This window comes from Martes martes (assembly GCF_963455335.1).
Source record: "Martes martes genome assembly, chromosome: 8".
Classification (NCBI taxonomy): Eukaryota; Metazoa; Chordata; class Mammalia; order Carnivora; family Mustelidae; genus Martes; species Martes martes.
In genome coordinates, this window is record NC_137895.1 from 54,368,282 (window position 1) to 54,374,671 (window position 6,390).

Here is a 6,390-nt window from a genome sequence, read left to right on the forward strand (position 1 = left end):
ACAAAAGCTCATTTTCTTCATTTCATAGTGTCCTGAATCATTTACCTGTTGTTTTCCCCTGGAATTGTCTGTTTTGTGGCTACATCAAGAGGGTGCTATCAAGTGTAATTTACCATTGTATCCCCACTGGCTAACACAGTACCTAGCTAGCATAGAGCTAGAACACATTAAATGTTTACTAAATGAAAACAAATGAACAAGAAGACCAAAATTTTCCAAACTTGTCAACACAATCGTTATCAAGTGTGTTAACTTAACTATAGTTTTATTACTTCCTTCCTCCATTCATGAAAAAAATACAAATTAAAGAAAATAAATTCTTAGAAAAAATAGCAAAACGTGGACATTTTTTTAACTTTCCCGTGTACTTATATGTTTTCAAAATAATTAACACCTAAATGTCAGATCATATTTTAGCTTGACTTCAATATGGAGTATGTGGTAATGTTAATTGTGGGTGTTTTTTAAAATCCTGGTCAAAGACTTAGCATGATTAAAGTATCTCTTAATTTTAAAGATTTTAGTCTTTACATGATAAGCATGATTGATTCTGGCAAAGACTGGCCATTGACTTTCTTAGCCAACAAAGTTATTATCAATGCTGTTTACCATGTAGAATTGGATTGCAAGAAAAGAGAGGGCTTGAACTCTTCAAACTCCATTCTCATAGTCAAGCCCTTTTTAAAAATACACGCACATATGCCCCACCTTTCAAAAATTCACGTTAAGCCATTTCACTTTCACAAAAGACCTCTATTAGTACCAGTTTTCAACTAACAGAAAGAAATCCAAAGAGGATTTCGCTTCTATTAAAAAAAAAAAAAAAGGCAAAAATCGAAGATAGTGTTCAACATTCGTTTTGTGGCAAGTCGTCACAGAGCAGTGTGCACCCGGAGCAGTGAGGATGGCCCTGCCAAGCTCTTTCCCCAGGAGCCACACTCAGCATCTCAGAATCAAGCTGCCATAGCCTTGAACTGTGTCTGTGAGCATCTGTGTTTTTTCTTGATTTATTTTGTGCATCTGTTAGCAAGATGTGTCCTAAGGTATCAGAAAAGCCCAAGAGAGGTTATTTTTTGGGTCTGGGAATGCTCAAGAATTTTTTCTTTTTCTTTTTCTTTTTTTTTTAAGATTTTGTTTATTTATTTGACAGAGAGAGAGATCACAAGTAGGCAGAGAGGCAGGCAGAGAGAGAGGGGGAAGCAGGCTCCCTGCTGAGCAGAGAGCCCGATGAGCCACCCAGGTGCCCCAAGAATTTTTTCACATAAATAAATGGTAATTGTATTTTTATGCCATTTCCGGCTCATGGAAACACTCTACATAACACTCTACATAACAATAGCAGGAGAAACCTGCATATATATTCACCCTTGGAAAATAATTCCTAGTTAACAGGGTTTCCAACCTCTGGAAGATCCTAAAATACTTACAGATGCATCCTGGGATTTCCTAGAATTTTGTGCTGGAATGGCTCCCAAAACTACTCATCATTTGCATCCAAAAATTGGTATTGTGCTAAGTAAATCTAGAGAGGACTATTTAGAACAAACAAGACCTATGGTGTTCTGTTTTGTTTTTTAAGATTTTTATTTATTTATTTTAGAGAGAGAGAGCATGCAAAAGCAGGAGGAAGAGCTGAAGAGGGAGAGAGAGGATCTCAAGCAGACTCCATGCTGAGCACAGAGCCCAAATCGGGGGTCTATCTCATGACCCTGAGACCATGACCAGAGCAAAAATCAAGAGTTGGACATTTAACTGACTGAGCCACCCAGACACCCCAAGAGCTATGTTGTTTTAATTATCATAACTAGAGAACAACTTGGATACAGATGTACATAAAGTCTTCCCGTCCTTCATTCACTCATTAATTTACACACTCACTTAGCACGTAGTTACTAAGCATACACTATGTAACAGACAAAATGCTACATTATGAGTCTCCACTGTGGACCAAAATGAAGCTTGCACTAAAGTTTTATTTGTTTGTTTGTTTGGTTTTTTAATGTGATATTAACTATTTTTTTCACTATCATTCCCTTTATAAGAAAATGTCATTTCTGAAAAAAAAAGAAGAAGAAGAAGAAAGAAAGAAAAGAAAATGTCACTTCTTAAATTTGGGATTAAGTGGACTATACAAAAAACGAATTGTAATCTAATTGTTGACCGCAAACATTTTTAAGCAATGACTGACTTGATGATGAAAATAAAAGCCATTCTGTTCCTACGATGAAGAGACTTGGAGCTTCCACAACTTCCAGAAGAGCTGGAGGGTTGGGGGGTGAGAGAAAATCCAAGAAGCTCCACTGAAGATAACAAATCCAGCCCCAAAGCCAGTGGTTCTTGGGAACCCTCCCAATGCCGCTTGAGTTATAAGGTCTCTAGTAGGAGACTCTCAACCACTCAAGACTACAGCTGGGTTGGGGAAGACTTATAGCTTATGCAATTTAGAAACCTCTGTTTAAGAAAAAAATAATGAATACAAAATTACTAATGCCACTCGCATAGTCTTGAAAGGGCCCCTGCAAGAAAGAAGCCCCTTAGGTCTATACATCCTTAGCTTATGTGTGTCCACACGTGTCCACCCCATACCAGCTACCTTAATCAGCAACGTAGATGCTAGAGTTCCTCAAGAAGTTTATCTGTAAGCAGCTTTGAACCTCTGTCTGTCCACGCATCTTCCTGTAACTAACTGGAAAACAATGACATCCTTCTGTTCTGCCTTCTAGATCTTGAACTAAATCTTGAACTAGTCTCATTGATAGATTCTGACCTGGAACCATACAGGGAAGGAACTTCTGGGAAATACAGTATTGCCTTTGAAGAGGCTAAGGGTGATGTTGAGTTGCCCAGAGACTATCCAGCATATCACCCTAGGGAGGAAAATACAGTTGACTCACAGAGATTAAGGAGAGTTTAAGCCATTCAAGGAACTAGAGCTTTAAAGTATGTAAGCACTGATATATTAGCATATCTGAGATTGAAAAACAGTGCTTTTCTAAACATGATGGATGCTAAAACAACCGAGGGGGAGAAAATGGTCTGTTTGGAATAAAAAATACAGGAATAAGAGAGCAAAGGACTAGTCATGGTCTCCAGCAATGTTCTTCTCCTTCCAGGGGAGGAGATAGCTTAACTATAAGTCTCTGTTTGGCAGTCACTAATAACGCATTCAACACGTTTATTGGCCATTCACATTAGGTGCTAAAGATATCATGCAAATCAAGACCAGAATATTCCCTGTATTAAAGGAGCTGCATAACTGAAATATAACTTGAGCCCCAAATATGAGACATATGTGTAATTTTAAAATTTCTGCCAGCCACAATAATCAAGTAAAAAGAAACAGATTAAACTGATTTTAATACATTTTCCTTAACCTGATATATCCAAAATATGTGTTATCATTTCAACACATAACCAATATAAAGTTATTAATTATCTATTTTACATTTTTTCTTTTGATACTGTTTTTAAACTCTGATGTGTATTTTAAACCTACAGCACCTCCCATTTTGGACTTGCCACATTTAAAGTGCTCAGTGGGGCTAGTGGCTACCACACTGAGCTGTACAAATCTTCTAGACAAGAAGAAGTTTAATTTTTTTAAGCATTTTTTTCTTTTTTTTTTTTTTAACTAATGTCTACATCCAACATGGGGCTCAAACTCAAACAGGTGCTCCTAGACAAGAAGTTTAGCCTGAGTAATTCTCCACAAGCCCATTGTGAAAATGTCCTAGCCTTGAAATCTGAACAACACATCCATCTGTGGTAACCCATTAAGATAAGTTTACGTGTCAGGCTCACATGAGCTTCTCTATGACATAATACCCAAAGAACTTACATGAATCATAATTCCATGATTATGAATAGTGGTATGACAGTGTCACTGACTTTGACAGACAGAGATCACAAACGGGCAGAGAGGCAGGCAGAGAGAGGAAAGGAAGCAGGCTCCCTGCTGAGCAGAGAGCCAGATGCAGGGGCTCCCTCTCAGCATCCTGGGGTCATGATCTGAGCTGAAGGCAGAGGCTTTAACCCACTGAGCCACCCAGGTGCCCCAACTCCTCTTTGATTAAGCATATAAGAATTGGAATCTGGTAGAATGTAAGAAACACACAGAAATCTGTAAACACTCTGAACTCACCTCAGAAATAGAATCAACTGATGGGGCACCTGGCTGGCTCAGTCAGTAAAGCGTACAATTCTGGATCTTCCCATTGTGCGTACAACCCCACATTGGGTTTGGAGCTTACTTTAAAGAGAGAGAGAGAAAGAATCAACTATGCAAGGCTCTCTGGCCACTAGGAGATATTCATCTTTCCAGGACCCCTGGAGAGGAAACCAAACAGCTGTGTGCAATTTCAGTTTATAGCATTTGGAACTGACTCTCTAAAACAATGCATAATTCTCCTCTTCCTGAAAAAGCTTTCTTCTGTCTCTTTCTATACAGATTACTTTTTTTTCCCTGTTCTAATCCACTTTCCCTATTCCTTTTCATCTTCTTCAGTACTTTCATTTATATCTTTACTTGTTCCTGTTCAAAAATTAAATCTAATTGGATACCTAATCCTAACTCTGGGAAATCTAATGCCTTATGGGTTTTTCTTTTTTCTTTCCCTCCCTTCCTTCCTCCCTCCTCCCCTCCTTCTTTCTTTCCTTTCTTTCTCCTTCCTCCCTTCCTTCTTTCCTCCCCCCCTTCCTTCCTTTCTCTTTCTTTCTTCCTTTCTTCCTTTCTTGGTGGATATGATAATTCTGGGAAATAAATCCTCAATCAGAAAAGAGAAGAGGGAAAGCATCCAATAGATCTCTTCCTCAATTTTTGCTCTTCAAAATTCTTTCTTTTCTCCTCTTTAATATGAACTCTTCCTCTCAGTCAGACTCTATTAGCGACTGTAACTGCTTCCTGTAGTGATCTATTTTGGTTTTGGAGACATTTGTTCAATTTGATTGTGATACTCCCTGAATATGGGAACTTTGGAATAGAAACTGAGAATGAGAAAACTTGTAAGGGTAAGGAAAAAAAGTAGCTCCTAATAAAACCGCAAGAGAGAAAGATTAATATTAATTAAGTATCATCAGACTTTTGACTTCTATATGATGAGTTCACAATGTTGAAGAAAAAACTCACTATAAAGTAGCAATATTTGCTAGTGTAATATGAAGAAGTGTGCATCACCCCCCAGAGCAGACTCCTGCTCCTGTCAAATTCTGGTAATAGAATCCCAGTTAAACACATCCTGCTGGCCTTTCACAATAAGTCAAGACTCTATTCCACCACCAACTTCCTGCTCACAAACATTGTCTTTAGAACCTCCCCAAACAGAGATAACTGAAAGTCATTTTGTCACGATTGAGTTTGAACAAAAATCAGTATTATGATCGGTTACCTGTGTCCTAACTAGATTGTATTTTACTACAATTTACAATGACATACAAGCTTGTTGCAAATTCCCAGAAACACATCCACCTACTGCTGTTGTTGTGAGACATGAAATATATTTTCAAAAATTCTTTTAGTAAAATAGTCCTTCCTTTATTTGCATTCCTGGTTAGACAACTGACAGTGGTTTTCGACTTCTTGACTCTCAACAAGGCAGTTTTTTCTTCTCTTTGACTTATTATGCCGTTAAACTTGAAAAGAAGCAATGCGTAAGAGAGAGTAGTTTCATTGTTAGAGGTGGAGCGATCTTAGTCTTTGGTCTCGGCAGCAGAAACGAGAGGACGAAGTGGACTTCATCATTTAGCAAACATCACAATAAGATGCCCTCGTTGTGTCGTTACTGTGGATCTAAGGCCTGTCACCTTTAGAAGTCACCAGCGGCACATGCGGCTCTGCTGACAAGTGAAAGAGAAAGGGTAACTGGAGTGCCAAAGCTAAAATACCACTTGGCCGGTGGGGTGAGGCACCTAAACATTGTATACCACAGATTCAAGCCTGAATTTCATGAAGAAACAACACCCAAAACCAAGAGGCCAGCTGTCGCAGCATCCAGTTCATCTTAAGGATTTCCAGGATTTAGTCACACGATGAATGTTCTGGTTTACGGGAAGCCTTGGTGGTTCAGTCAGTTAAGTGTCTGCCTCCCCACTCATCTGGGGTCATCATCTCAGGGTCCTGGAATGGAGACGGGCATTGGGCTACCTGCTCAGCAGCGAGTCTTCTTCTTCCTCTCCCTTTGTGATCTCTCTTGCTCTCTCTCAAATAAATAAATAAAATCTTTAAAATAAATAAGAATAAATCTTAAAAAGGATGCAGCAATCTCAGAGTTTCTTTAAAAAATTGTTTTGAGGGGCGCCTGGGTGGCTCAGTGGTTTGGGCCGCTGCCTTTGGCTCGGGTCATGATCTCGGGGTCCTGGGATCGAGTCCCGCATCGGCCTCTCTGCTCGGCGGGG